The sequence below is a fragment of the Prionailurus bengalensis genome, chromosome B1 (genome assembly GCF_016509475.1).
Source record: "Prionailurus bengalensis isolate Pbe53 chromosome B1, Fcat_Pben_1.1_paternal_pri, whole genome shotgun sequence".
NCBI classification, from domain to species: Eukaryota; Metazoa; Chordata; class Mammalia; order Carnivora; family Felidae; genus Prionailurus; species Prionailurus bengalensis.
The window spans coordinates 71076404-71092787 of record NC_057344.1 but is presented as its reverse complement, the minus strand read 5'-3'; the positions used below and the strand labels follow the sequence as shown (position 1 = coordinate 71092787).

Sequence of the window (16384 nt, the reverse complement as noted above, 5' to 3'; positions counted from 1 at the left end):
AATCTCATATATAAGAAAAGATACTTTTCATTTAAATGGCAATGAGAAATTCACCTCAGAGTTGTCTTATGAGCCAAATGAAATATATGAAAAAAAATGTTTTATCACTGTATATTTAAATTGTGGCTTTTTAAAATAAAATACCTTTCAAAAGTAGGTTATAAAATCAACATATCTTCAAGAAGAAATGGAATTAACACATCCTTCTAACAAATATTAATTCTAAGCACTTACTGTGTAATAATTTTGATTCCTAACTCTGATCCTTCCTCTACAAACATTACTTCTTAGATACAACCCATATGATATAACACTGTTAACACTGATACCAGTTTCATGTGGACAGAAAACAGAATAAAGATGGAACCACTACTAGGGTTTACAACATATAAAGCTGTTAGTGGCTTACTGGAAAGAAAGTGGCTCACTGGAAACTTGTGAGCAACTGTAGATAGTCTGCAATACTGCTTTCTAGAAGCACTGTTCCTTACTTACAATCACATGCCTGGAAAAAAAGATCGGATTTTCTCATTATGTCTAAAATAATTAACAACAATTCAGATAGCTACTTCATATACGAAAGGCCTTTATAATGATGAACAATGTAAATAACTTAAAATACACATTTAGGGGCACGTGGGTGGCTCAGTAGGTTACGCGTCCCATTCCTGGTTTCGGCTCAGGTCAAGATATCACGGTTCGTGAGATGGAGCCTTGCGTCCAGCTCTGCACTGACAGCATGGAGTATGCTTGGGATTCTTTCTCTCCCTCCCTGCCTCTCTCTTTGTCTCAAAATAAATAAATAAACTTTTTAAAAAATAATTAAAAAGTAAAAAATACACATTTAAAGAGTCAAATCATTGATTTGTAGTCACTAAACTGTAACGGAAACCGTCCCATTGAAGATAGCCATTCCTTCCTAAATAAGTACTTAAGTATATATTCCTAGGTACCCTGAAAAAGTGTAAAAGGTACACACGTAATCTGGGGAGACTTAAGCCGGTCTTCCTTAAGATTTTGGAATCACACCATGTCTATGCTAATAAAGTGAATACCCTAAATATAGGATTAGAAAACATATACTCAACATTATGAAGAGTTACCCATTCACTCAATAAATGTTTAATAATGTAAACCAGAAAAACAGACCAATGAGTAAGAATCAAAAACAAAGAATCTCTGCCATTTTGGAAACTTCACTTTAGTAAAAGAGTTAGAAGTACAAATTAAGAAGGAAAATTGCTCAGTATTATGAGAATAAGCCTCAGGTTCACAAGGGCCAGGACTGGCATCTCTTTGTACCCTGGTCTACACCCTACACCAGAGGTTCTCAAAGTATGTTCTAGGAACCTCTGGGAGTCTGTCCACAAGACGCTTGTGTTGGTCTATAAGATCAAAGCTATTTTCCCATAAGTGTGCAGTCAAGTTTTACTGAGATCACTTAATATGTGATATCACAGTAGAGTGAGCACAGAGGCAGATATGAGAATGTATCTGTCTTCCAGCATGCCACACACTAAAGAGATCTGCAAAAAATGTGAAAGGATGCCACTCTTCCTAGTGTTTTTATTCTGGAGAACATAATTATTGTCGTCATAAGCTATGTTAACGTTAATACGTTGATCACTGCTCTTTTTAAGTGAATTTGCTATTTCTAAATGAATAAATCGATATGTTTATACTTTTTCAATCTTAATTTCTAATATGATAATCATTAATAGACATAATCCACACAAACAAAAGCTCTTTGGCATCTTCAACAGTTTTCACAAGTATAAAAAGATCTTGAGACCAAGAAGACTGAGGACAAATGGCCGAGCACGTAGTTGGTTGTCAATGAGTACTGATTAGTGAATTAACAGGGAGGGTTATACTAATGTAGTGATTACTAAGCCAAGATCTGAAGGGATGGACAGAGGTCTTTGAGATGAGTGAAAGGTTAAGTTTAAAAACAGTGCTATTTAAAACGTTTTCCATGTAGTTGAATAACTTATAGAAAATGACTAAAAATGAAGTTATTTTCTTACAAAGGAGAAAATGGACAAGATGGGGGGCTACCAGTCATAAAAATGAATGCCTCTCCACAAACTATTCTGCAGTTCTAGAGAAAATCTTGGATTCAAAGCTGGACATCCAACCATCTTTCAAGGGAAAGAGACTGGCTTATCATTAGCTCTGTCATTTTCTAGAATTAATATGTTTTAAAATGTTATTAAGATCAACATTAATAGGGGCACCTGGGTGGCTCAGTCAGTTAAGCATCTGACTTCAGCTCAGGTCATGATCTGGCAGTTTTGAGCTCATGTCCCACATCAGGCTCTGTGCTGACAGCTCAGAGCCTGGATCCTCCTTCAGATTCTGTGTCTCCCTCTCTCTCCCCCGCCCCCACCACTTGCACTTTGTTTCTCTCTCTCTCAAAAATAAATAAATATTTAAAAAATCAACATTAATACTAACTGCTGTTAAAAATAATGTCAAATCACGGGGCGCCTGGGTGGCTCAGTCGGTTAAGCGTCCAACTTCAGCTCAGGTCACGATCTCGCAGTCCGTGAGTTCGAGCCCCACATCAGGCTCTGGGCTGATGGCTCAGAGCCTGGAGCCTGCTTCCGATTCTGTGTCTTCCTCTCTCTCTGCCCCTCCCCCGTTCATGCTCTGTTTCTCTCTGTCCCAAAAATAAATAAACGTTAAAAAAAAAATTAAAAAAAATAATGTCAAATCAAAACAAAATATGAAATACATGTTTGCTCAATTATGTTTTCTAAAATTACCCATTATCCTGCTTTCAACTTTCAGATTGCTTAATAATTTTTTGGATATGTGAATGCATAAGACTCTTCATCAAAGACAAATTTTGAAGTTACTTAAATGATAAAATAAGATGCTGTATATCACTTAAAGGGACACTAGCAACTCTAAACATAAGATATAATCAAACACATAAAGTATTATCCATTTTGCAGGCAAAACCTAGTAACAAAGCTACAAATTGAACAGAAACAGAGGTGACTTAAAAAAAAAATAGAACTACCCTACAACAAGCAATTGCACTACTAGGCATTTATCCAAAGGATACAAAAATGCTGATTCGAAGGGGTACATGCACCCCAATGTTTCTGGCAGTGGTATCAACAATAGCCAAATTATGGAAAAGGCCCAAATGTCCATCAACTGATGAATGGATAAAGATGTGGTATATATGTACAATGGAATATTACTCGGCAATCAAAAAGAATGAAATCTTGCCATTTGCAACTGCGTGGATGGAGCTAGAGGCTACTACGCTAAGCAGAATAAGGCAGGCAGAGAAAAACAAGTAACATTCGATTTCACTCATATGTGGAATTTAAGAAACACAACAGATGAACAAAGGGGAAGGGAAGGAAAAATAAAATAAAAACATAGAAGGAGGCAAACCACAAGAGACTCTGAAACACAGAGAACAGACTGGGAATTGCTGGACAGGAGACTGGTTGAGGGATGTGCTAAACAGGTGATGGGCATTGAGGAGGACACTTGTTGGGATGAGCACTGGGGGTCATATGTAAGAGATGAATCACTGGGTTCCACTCCTGAAACCAATACTACTCTGTACATTAACTAACTTGAATTAATAAATAAATAAATAAATAAATAAATTTAAAAATAAATAAATAAATAATACAACTTGGACTTTTTTATATAAAACCCTTCATAAGTTCCTGAATGACTTATTAATGAGTAAAGGCAAGCATAACAAAACCATTCTAAGATTTTATAAAAGGGAGCCAGCTTTGAAACTATTCTGTATGATATCAAAAATACACTCCTGGGCGCCTAGCCCTGTGGTCTGCCTAAAGGCCAGAGGGAAAACCCCTTGTTGACCATAAAAGGGCTGCCTGCATGTTCTCAGTGGAAAGTATACAGGATCTTATTTACACAAGTATAAATACATGCCATTCCTTTGTGCTCACAGGCACTCCTGAAGGCTGGCCAGAAGAGGAGGGTCCACACGCTCGACGCAAACAGGATTCAAAAAGTCTATGACATTTTCCAACATCGAACGTACTTTATTTTTCTAGCTTATGTTCTTTCATGATAAAAATATCTACAAAGCCTAAGATTGCTATCATTTAACAGGTGGCAGCCCTAGAAATACTTTAAAATAAGCCTTTAAGTTTCAGCAGGAGGACAGAAAACACATTTCCATAAATAGGCACTTTTTTCTTGCAACATTACAGCTGTGCGAAAGCTGAGGAATAAGGAAGAATGTATTTGTGGTCAATAACAATGCCCTATCTCTTGACATTTCTCAGTAACTTAGAAGGCAAGAGTTTGAAACCTTCTGAGAAATAGTAAGTGAACAAATGATCATGACCGTTTCAGGTCCCCAAAAATACTGGTAACAATACATTAAAGGAACAGCATAATGCAGGTACACAATACCTGGCAGGTGGTGTGTGTGTGTGTGTGTGTGTGTGTGTGTGTGTGTGTATGAATAATTACAATATTATGATTACAGAGCAAACAAGTGAACATGACTGTGAATACAGTGAATGGTTTCCTCTTAAAACTCTTGGGAAATTCTGATATTTCTGCTTAGTAACATGGGTTAGACACACGCCATATAGATCTCAGATTATCACACTGAGATAGAGTCTGACATAAAAACTCATTACAAGGCCAAAGTGAACATTAGCTATCGTCTAATTTGATTATCTCTTCGGTGAGTGAATTCCACCTAAAACATCTGTGCTTCGTGGTCTCGCAGTCCAGAGAGACTCAGTCCCTTCGCCCAGGAACCCATCTAACCAATAATGCTTAAATGTTCTACCACCTTCTAGTTAAGGTTAACTTGCCCCCGTGGATAGGATAAAATGCAAGCCCAGCTCCGCCTCCGGATTACTGGATGTATCAATAGTACAGGTCAGCAGTGAATGAAATATACCTGTGACACAGCTCACTTCATCTCTGAGAAGCTCGGGCAAACTGTCTCACTGATGTCAACCTCAATGTTAGCCACTTTAACTTCCCATCGTACTTCATAAATCTATTTTTATAAATCTGGCTGGTCGTGGTGTGATCCACAGACTAGCAACATCAGCATCGCATGAGCATGTTAGAAATGCAGACTATCAGGCCCCACCCCAAGCCTACTGAAGCAGAATCTGTGTTTTAACAAGATCCCAGAGGGTTCAAATAAACATTCGAGTGTGACAAGCACTGATCTAAGTACATGCACACCCATTATTTCTTTAATGTTCTCTTGTGGAGCCACATTGGATTATTTTGCTAGCCTCCCTACATCAAGCTTTTTCTTTTGTTCATCCTATCCAATTTATTTTTAGAAACCCCTATGTGCATTTTCGGCCTATGTGGCTGGAAAGATGGGTGAAGAAAGTAAAATTCATTAAGTAGACTGGACATTTTGCTGGGAGTTTCATTAACTCTACCTCTGTGAGGTAACTCTGTTTCAAAATTCTACAAATTGGGAGTCTTAGGTGATCAGAAAGGTTGAGTGACTAAGTTGAGATCATGTAACTAACAGGTGGGTAAGCCAGGATTTAAACTCAGTTCCAGACTTCAGTAAGTCATATTTTCACACTCTGCCTTTTCTTCCTCTATGGATTCTTTTTATCCCAAATATCCAGGCTTCCTCTACTGAAAATAAATATGTGGCATTAGCAAGACAAAAACTCCAGGGTATTTAGAGCCTTCATTGACTTCCCTACATTTAAGAAGTGACCATAAGCTGAGCAAGTCTGCTCAGCATCTAACCAAATTAGAGCTGTAGTTCTAACAAATTAAAGCAGCTCTTGGAAGCTGATAATGTCATGATTAAGGGCATACAGCCTGGAACCAGACTGTCTTCGTTGGAACCCTTGCTCAGCTACTTGACCTTGGCCAAATGGCTTACATTCTCCTTAAACGTGGAATAATACTAGTAATTGTGCCCTCACAGGCTTTTTTGTGAGGTTTAAAGGAATTAATGTATGTAAAGCATATACTAATGCACGTGTGGTGTGCTGTAAGCACTTAATAAGTGTTAACTATATTTATTATTCAATGGAGTTTCTTCTTGTAGTATAACCTGCCTCTATTAAAAAAAAAATCCTTCCACTTAGCTAAGCAGTTGGTAATAGTGTTCCAAATCAATACGACATTTGCTTCCTTCTCGTTCATTGATCTAAACCTCACATACATTGATTGCTTATCATTATTACAAGTGAACTATAAAATCCATCACCTACTTGTATTTTTTACAGCCTTTCCCTGCCACAGTCAATTCATGTGTCCACTGGTGCCTAGTTAGAACAGTTAACAAACGGGAGCCTGAAGACTTTTAACACATAAACAACAGGCCAAAGACCAAGATGCGTGTCCAGACCTACAGGTGAGAGTTTTGGCCTTGCTCCTTACAATCCATTCACATCTCCTGATTTCCAGTCCGCCTGCAATTCTAACAGCTCCAACTGCAAAATATATCCAAAATCTCCCTGACCACTTAGCTACTTCATGCTGGTCTAAGGCACCAGGATGGCGTTTCTTCCCTTCCCCCACTCATGCCAGGAGAAATAATCATCCCTATAAAATGCATCACTCGTCTGCTCAGCTCACTCCGGCTCCCCAGCTGTGCCCCATCTTGCCAGCCACACTCTTCTCTTAGGGTCCTGCCACTCCCCACGGGCCCTGCCGGTAAGGCCTTCTCCCCCATCTATCTCCTCAACTCCAAGGTCGAAAGGCACCTCCGTGGGCTTTTTCCATTTCCAGGCGCAGCAGTGAGAGGACTACTAGGAAATATCTAGGAATTCTAGCTGCCGCCACATCCACCCACTGCAACGGATGGTGGTGCGGAACTGCTCCTGCTTCCCGATGAAGAGGACCAAGCGGGCACACGGCACCGAGCCCCATAACCTGAAACCTCTCAACTTCCCCTACGACAGGCTGATTCCCCGCGAGCCCGTGAGGGTGGAGCCGCCGGCCGGCTGAAGACAAAGCCGTGGTGGTCATGGAGCAGAGATCCGGCCAGCGAAAACCCGCCACCTCCTACGTGCAGACCACCATGGGCAAGAATGCCGGGGCCACCCCCAGCAGCATCAGGCACCAGTGGGGCCCAGGTCTGCCCTCGGCTGCCATTCTCAGAGCTGGAGCCACCCTGGCAGCCACAGCCTGGAATGGTGAAGAGGAAGCAGGCCCGCCCACCAAGAGCTCCTGAGCACCTGCCCCTCACCTCCAAAGCAACGAAGACGTCAACCACCTCAAACAAGTCACCTGTGTGCCCCCCCCCCCCAGGGCTTACTTGAATATTCTTTGCTTGTATTACCTCACAATGTTCTCTAACCAGACACACTCCTGGTCTCCCAATACACAACACTGATCATATTCTCTTCTACTGACAGTTCACTTATGTATGCTATTTGTCATCTTCCTCTCCTCCCTCAAGTGTAAACTCAATGAGGTCACAGGTTTTGTACGTTCTGTCCACAGCTGTATCGCCCGTGTCAAGCATCCTGCTGCATACGTAATAAATGCTCAATGTTCTCATTGAAAGAACAAACGAGCAGGGGGCATCCTATTCACCCCTAGACAAATAAATAGTCTAGACATTTCCAGTATTTCAAGACACACATACATAGCTTCCACAGGGAAAACTTAAGACAGCAAAATGCTTTCTCCTACTAAAAAAAAAACTAAATCAAAAACCAAAGATTTAAAAGAAAAAAAAAAAAACTAAACTCCAATTTATAGAAGCTGAACAATTGCTATCTTTTCTCAAAGCAGGGGCAAAAAAAAAAAACCTTCATAAATGTATGAGTTTGTTAATTAAAGAGATTGTCCCATCTCCCTTAAGAGGCCATTCTCCCTTACTGTGACAGTCCAGCTCGGGGAGTGGATGTGATGACCTTGTACGAATGAAATTGCAGGGGCCAACTGACAGAGCAATTACTCATTTGGCCAGGAGGATGGCTAACACTCATAATCTTGCAAAAAGCACCTCGGGAATTTTAATGACCACACAGACTTAACAGTTTAGTTTCACTTCTAACCTGAAAACTATCCAGTACTGTCCTCTGTTATCATAACAGAGGTGCTCATGAGTTCAGTATGACTCTTGAAGCACCTGGGCCCTTATCAGAAGGATTCCAGCCCTCTGCTGCCACAAGCTAGCCACGTCTCACCCAAACGAACTGCTGAACACTAAGAAATCAGAATTCACATTCTGTCTTCTTCTCATATTTGGTTGCTAATATCATTCCAACAACATCATGCTTTAATCTTCTTGTAAACTGTGGAGCATGCATTTTGTTTATGAAAAAAACTGGACAAAGTAGGTTATGTCCTCCCACCTATTAAAACAGCTTACAGAGGGGTGCCTGGGTGGCTCAGTCGGTTAAGCGTCTGACTTCAGCTGAGGTCATGATCTCGCGGTCCATGAGTTCGAGCCCCACGTCAGGCTCTGTGCTGACAGCTCAGAGCCTGGAGCCTGTTTTAGATTCTGTGTCTCCCCGTCTTTCTGACCCTCCCCTGTTCATGCTCTGTCTCTCTCTCTCTCTCTGTCTCAAGAAAATAAACATTAAAAAAATTAAAAAAAAAACACCCTACAGAATATGCAGATAGGAGTACAGTGAGTCCTGCAGAAAGTACTACTTAACATTATTCACCTCTGACAAAGAAGATATGGAGAAAATAATTTTTAAAACTCAAGAAATCTGAAGTGAAAGGCTGAAGTCTCTCCTTATCTGCCACCTAGAACACTGAACATGTTCTCCGGTTGAGGCAAAAATAATAGCTCTGGTTTCACCGCATAAGGTAAACAAACTACCCGGAAATACAAGATGTATAAATCGGAAAAAGAGACCAACCCATTTGGAAGCATACGATGCAATATTTCACCGAAGATGATTTCATTTGCTTCACAATGAAAATTATAAACTGAGTAAGCTAGAGCAAGGTTTTTACCTGTTTTGACAAAAGGCCTTGATACTATTTCTTCGTTTAGTGAGCATGGTATTTGTTAAAGGACAAATCCGTTTTCTGAGCAACATGTGAGCTCAAAATTGCCAAAGCACTGAGGGAAGAGCTCCTGCCTTCTCTCAAGAGTTCACCTATTTATCAACAAGACAACCTGAACGGAGCATGTTGGGCCGAGCCCGACAGAGCCCAGCACCGAGGGCTACACTTGTCTTCTGGTCCTGCTTCCAAGATCTACATGACTAAGAAAATGACTTCACCTCTGGGAAAACAAGGCAAGGAAGACTCCACGAGACCATACCTAAGTCGCTCCCGGGGGCACGTTCGCAATTTTTTTAAAGACTCTGCTAGCCCTGAAACTTTCCAGAACAAAAGTATTAAAAAGACATCTTCAGGGTCATTTCAGAATGCTTGAAGTAATGTTTACAATTACTTTGGTGAAGAGGGTAGAGGGCCAGAGTAATGTCTGTTTCAAAGCTGAGAAGGGCTGGACGCAGGAACGTGCGTGTGCATCACCCGGCTCCAACTCTCTCACAGCACAGTGGTCATGAGTCACCATTACGAATCTTAAACTGCATAAGGAAAGGAGGGCAGCAGAATGAAACAAAAGGAATCGCCCTTGGATCTCTTAGGATTCTTGACACCAGGAAGTAAACAGGGCAGAAGACCAACGGGGAAATAAAGGAGGAACACACACAAGGCCCTGACTAGTGATCTCCTATTATGGATCTGTATATATACACAGCGGTGGCCCCCCAGGCCTCTGCCGTGGATGTTCCCTACCCTCCACAGTTTACACACAGGGTTGCTTTGGCACTTCCTTCCCTACTCAAAGCTCCAAATTTACTTCCCTCCTCAAAACTCCCTTTTAATGTAGAGTTCTCCCTTGAGACGATCCTAGTCTCAGAGGTCAATGCACTTTGAGGGGTTCTGGACTCTGCAGACAGAAGTTTTCACCTGAGACATGAAACCATAATAATGAAACACCAAAATGAAGGCATGACGACGAAGGATACGAGCAATATGAGAAAAAGGAGATGCAGGAAACAAAACATGTAGTTTTTCGTTACTTTGTGGGTTTTGTTTATTTGGGTTTTTTATATGTTACTTATTCCATTTCTTATGTGTTAGATGAACCTATCATGGGTGAAATCCCAAAATGTGAGCCTCGGTTGAGGTATAATTTCAATCACAAGTATAAAAAAACAAAGTCTTCACCACTCGTCTTTTTTTTTTTTTCCTTTCCCTTAACTGAAAGTTTAGTGTCATAAATGCAGCTATAGTATTTCTTCCAAAAACGAAACAGTATTATTCCTTAGAGGAGAATTTCCTACCTGCTTTACACCTGGAGTCTGAAATAATTTTTACTCTTGAATTTCTAAAAGGCTCACCGAACAGATGAGCTTACATGCTGCAAAGCGCGTGAGCATGCAGCCCCAGGGTTAATGCAGTACAGGCAGAAGCTGCCTGATTTCCATGAGGGACCAGGTGCTGGTATGCCTGAAGGATACACCGTACTTAGAAAGGCAAGTAACGTGCGGTTTCTCAATCCACCAGGCTCAATAAATGTGATTGGCGAGCATCTGTATGGTCAATACAGACCCTGGCTCACAGTGCGCTATAGAACGCAGCTGCAAAGGAAGGCAGGGGTTTGATTTTGGGCTTTTATCATGGTTTGTATCACACTCTTAAAGCCTGTGGTGTGCAAACAAATGGCATGTTCCAGATGTTTCCAGCAAGTGTACGGGGGAAAAAAACACCCCATAATATTTTCTTGATCTTTCAGGCTTAAGAGCAGGATGTACAGACTACACGCTAAGCTTTTTTTTTTTTTTTAAAAAAAGGAAAGAAACAAAAGAAAAAAGAAGAAAATCCCATATGGTGCCAAATGTTGGCAGCTATCTTCTTTCTTCCCAGACAAAACTCTTAGGTCTTATGAAAACAACATTTCCTGCAAAGTGCCAAAAACAACACAGATAATTGTTGTGATGGCTCTCCTCACCGGCTGCCGCAACAGCCTTACTGCTTTGCTTATCCACATCTAGCCTCTGGGATAAAATTAAGAGTCAACTTTAAATCTTAACCCCAAAGGGCCACCTTTCAGAATGCCATCTCCTAAGCTTCTAAAAAACAAGTCTTGCATTTTAGGTGCTTTCCTTTAGAATAGAAGAAAAGGCTATTGTTTGTATTTGCCCCCCTTCCTCACTGTTTAAATTAGGCTTAGAATCTGCACAGCCTTGTTTCTATGACAGAAATAGTATAAGATTATTATGGAAAATTTAGCAAATCCTAAATGTATTTTAGGAAATAAAAAGTCAACACCCCCACTGCTCCCCTACAGCCCCTCCAGACAAAATTCTAATAACATTTGACTATACTTCATTTTAGTCTTTCTACTTATGTGGAAAGATGTATGTGGGCACGCATAAAAATATTTACAATGCTACTGTCACCCTGCTTTTTCACTTAGCATAGTGTGAGGGTTTTCCCAAGAGGACACCACATTTTGATCACCACCCTAAAAACCATGAGTAACAACAACTGTGTATAATTCACAGCATTTCTCGTGGGAGGTTTATTGCTCTACTGACCAACACGGGACCAGTGTCAAATTCACCGATGGCATGTGTAGCTGAAATATGAGAAAGGTGAGAAGAGATTACAGGATAGAAGAATGGAAGCCCAAATGCCCATCTCAAAACACGTTCAGTTCCTTGGCGAGTTCTTGTCCTTGTTAAGAACCAAAAAGAGACAAATTTATTCTCTGGAATCCTGATATTAAGAAGGCTTTGAAAGATCCATGATTATTCCTTTAAATGCTCAAGCCATTGAAATGTGTGTACAATATAGAAAATGGGCCATTTAATTTGAATAATGAAGAGAAGTTAAAAAGCATTCATTACTTTCTGCCTAAGGGTGTGATCTCCTTGATTAACATGCGCACTAATGGGAAAGAAGCTAATGTTCACTTGTTTTTTTCCTTCAGAGCATTAATACCATTTGAGTTGGTCATTAAGGAGTAATCACACACACACACACACACACACACACACACACACACACTCACATACTTACACACACACACACACACACACACACACACACACACACACACACATACAGTCTGTGCTGCGATGTTTCTTTATAACAAACCAGCCTCAGGAAATTATTAATGAGGGGTTAGGAGGTTACACAGCAGTTAAACCCAAAAGAATGTGCAGAGAGAGAACTACCTATTCAGAATTGTTGGGGAGGACTGGCAGTTTGAAAAGGAATTCCTTCCTAGCCAAGAAATTTTCTATATTGTGCAAAGCCAAAATAAAGTGAGTCATAACACTTCACATTTCCTAACTGGATATTACTAGAATGACCTCGGATTTTCTACGGAAATCAAGAATGCCACAAATGAGGATGTAGACTGTTTCGCCCTGCCCCTCCTCTCTACCCTGTTTGAGGAAATATCTGAGATGGTATAGATCCAGTCCTGGCAGAAGCTATTAAAAACCGGATGACATATTATTTGTAACTGTCAGCTGTACCTACAGGAGAAGAAGGAGTGGACCAGAAAATAAAAATAGCTTTGCTCAGAGGTACAAAAGCACCAGCAACCAGCATCCATCCCCACACACCACCGGCACCCCCATGCCCCTTTTCTAGAGCATACAGGTTATTAGAAAAAGCCAACTGTTATATCTGATGGTTATGAAGGGATGCCACCCCAAAATATGCAGCTTTGGCAGAAGGATTATTTTGAGCCTACAGCGAGTGAGAATCAACAAATGCAGGAAAAGTTCTCTGTCTTCCCCTTATCTGCCTAAAAGCAGAGCATAAATTTCCCTTTGCGAAGGTGGCATAAATTATTTTTAACTAATCTCTACGCTCAACATGGGACTCGAATTTATAACCAAGAGTCACATGCTCCACCAACTGAGGCAGCCAGGTGCCCCTTCCCCATGTGTTTTGGAGCCAATAATTCTCCCACAGTTTATAGCCCTTTGCTAAAATGGTATATAAGCCTCTGAGTCTAACTGCTACTTTGAGCTCTTCATTCCTTTCTGTAAAGCCCTTGTCCACAGAAAACTAAAAATGTTAACAAAATCTATATGCCTTTTTTTCCTGATAATTTGTCTTCTGTCAGTTAAATTCACATACAACAGAACCTAAAAGGGTAGAAAAAAGGATTTTTTTTTGCCTTTTTCCCCCGCCCCCACAATTCACTAGGAAACTTGAAGAGCAGTGCTGCAATTGGAAACATTCTACTTACATTCACAGATACATAGATCTTCGAAATTTAGAACTGTTGAATTGCTAAATGGCTTTACAAATTCATGGAATGCAAAATTCAGTCAATGATAAAAACTGGCCAAGATTTCAGAATAAAAATGTCAACTGATATGTCATTAAGTGGGCATAAGTTAACCAGGACTCCTGAGTGGTTTCTTGTTGTGGGTCTTGATATTAACCTGTCAAATACAATTCAAATGGTAAATAATAATGAAAAGAAGGAAATCCCTGCCCCGGTACCAGAGCCAGCCTTAGTTTCGTAATACTAACCTAGCCAGAGAAAGATCTTTCTCAATTTAGCCAAAATCTGAGCCTGGAGATCCACACTCCATCTGGTTGGAAAGATTAAAATCCTTGCTTTCTACTGAAGATTCACTGCAAGAAGGTTCAAAGCAAATCATTCCTAAATCCACCAACGTACTTAAGGCCCCTAACAGGCCCCACATTTAAAATCTCTGGGCCATTTCAAGCATAAATTTTAGGGGAAAGAGACTGCCAGTGAAGGTCTAAATTGGTAGAAAAAAAAGAAATCCTTCCCCCAGGAATATTCTTCTGCTTCAGACTTCCTTCCCCAAAAAAATTGTATAATGACAACGATTGGTCACATTAGCTGACTTGCTGTGTAACCTGTTTTCATACATCCACTGAAACAAAACAAAAAAATGTCCTGTTTATAACATGAGGCATTATACATTTAGGCAAAAGCATGAATCTGTTGGCTTTTAAATGCGGGGTTTTCAAATAATCAAAACTTCTTTTTTTCCTAGAGCATTTACTAAATATCTCATTTCACCAACATCCTCTCTGCACTTAAATAAACAAGGTATTTTCCATAAAATATAAGAGGAATCATGAAGCAGTCAGAAACAAAGAATCTCAAGTCACAATATAATGATGGAGTTAGCCTAAATTATAGGTTAGTTAGTACACACAGACCTAGGATGACACTACCAAGTGTCTTAGGAAATGTAATATTTATTTATTGTCAGTTATCACTGAGGGAGATAGCAATTATTCATCACTATGTAGAAAATCAAATAGAAATCTTCAAGAACATTTAAGTGCAAGTGTATTTTCTGTTATTCACTAAAATTATTGACAGCATTGACTCAATCTAATCATGTTTTAAGACAAAAACAATTCTTCAGCTTGGCATCTATTGCAGTACAAAGACCTAAGTCATACACAAAATGGAAAAATCAATTTTGGCAGCTAGAGGAGAATGGAAACTGCATAGGCCAGGTTTCTCCAGCGCTTAAGACCCGTCTGATACACGAGATACCTAACACCAAACATTCAATAAATTGATCCACTAACGAACTGCAAAAGTCAGTGATCTTCCTCAACTTTCTAGTACACAACCAAGGAAATTTCCTCGGTATTTTCTTATTAATCTGCACAGGATTCAAGCAGGTTTTTTTTTTTCCAGCACCAATATAAGACATGAAAAGATCTGTGAAAAATCTGTGATCATTGAAAAATCTGTAGGCATAAAAACAACTGAATAATTAGGTCTGAGAAAAAAATAGTAAAGGAAAGTTTGTTTTCTGTTTTGTGTATAAGACAATCGTTTGCAAAGAAAACATGCTGAACTTTGTCTTTTTAAGGAAACACCAAAGGAAACCTTAATAATAAATGTTTGGAGTACCAAAAAAGAGCCGAAGCACAATGTTTAAATTACTGAACTCAAAAAATAAAATAACTTCTTACATACCTTGGATTCTATCCCATAGTAAAAGAAAGATTTACATAGTCAAGCTTCATTTGTTCACATGAGACTTACTCTTAAAAAATGATTTCATCCTATAAATGAGAAGACCTCCCTGCCTTCACAAAAGATTGCCACTTGCAGTCATCAGTTGTGAAAAATTTCTGCTTGATAGCATGATGGTTATATGACCGTCTCTCAAAACCCTAAAGAGCCAATCTATTAAAAACATCCGGGAACTGGGTTCTTGTCCAGACTGTTTTCTAGATTAGAATCTCCGCTACAGTGGAATCAGGAGGAATCTGGAAAAAATCTGGGACTTTCAAAAGGGTCATTAAGAAAGCATTAACACCCTAATGTCATATCCACCAGCAAATGTGACTCACTAGCTCCTACCAAACCTACTCCCCACTGTAGTTTTTGAATTATCTTTGTCACTTACATTGCTGTACAAGTGCATCATGTGTTAGAATATACATTTCTAGATATCTTTGTCTGCTCAAAGGAGAGAAATAAGATGTATTCTCAACAGGGCTTCTGAAACTTTATTGTTCTTAAAAATCTTACCAGATGGTATTACTTTAAAAGTTGCCATAAAAAGACATAAAGTATGCCCTCCTGCCAAAAGTATGTATTCTGGTTGTTTTTTTTTTTTCCAAATTGGTGAAACCTTGGTTTTCTAATAGCATGAGTAAGACACGAGAAATGAAAGATTGAGAATTACCCATCTATCTGTGTTCACTCTCCGTAACCAATACATCTAACTCCCCCAGCACAGGAACTGAGAATATTAGGATACAACTGCCTGAATAAACTGTATATGGAAGCACAAAGTCAGTTTTCAGCCCTGCTTTCTGCCACCCCTGCTAATTCGGGATGACTGCGAAACGAATACAAGTGAAGATAATTCACTTTCCCTCACAGAGATGAATAAAATGAATATAAAAACAAACAGACTGGTCTCCGAGAGTCCTGAACAACCGTCTTGCCTTAAATCTACTGAGAAACTTGGGCATAACCCTGTGTAGTCTGGGTACCGTACTTATGTAAATCACAGAGGGTATGGTTTTAATTTGCTTGTGACACCATAAATATTGGCATACTGAACATGTGCTTACTGCCATGAATTTTGAACTCTCTCTCTCCAGGGGCTGCTTCTGTTTTGTCCACATGCCAGAACTAAGGACTACTTGCCCATAATCTCATATGATCAGAGCTGAGAAAATCGACTTTATTTCCAAGAAAAAAATAAATACATCCTTTGAATGATTTTTTGAAATAATGACTTTTGCAAGATTTTTGCTTTCCCGGGGATAAATCACAGTTGTCAGTCTCAAAAGCCGAAAACAAAAAAAAGGAAAAGCAAACTGAAAATAAGCAAGCACATGAGGATAAATCTCACATTCACTAGAAAGAACAGAAGGAGGAAATACTTCAAAATAA

At 39.7% G+C, this 16384-nt stretch overlaps 1 protein-coding gene and 1 pseudogene across 2 annotated transcripts in view; one reads left to right on the top strand and one right to left on the bottom strand.

Moving 5' to 3' along the window:
• Positions 1-16384, bottom strand: part of PDGFC (platelet derived growth factor C) — a 206676-nt gene that overhangs the window by 172367 nt on the left and 17925 nt on the right. The gene's annotated exons all lie outside the window — the stretch shown is intronic.
• LOC122467325 lies at positions 4267-8181 on the top strand (annotated as a pseudogene).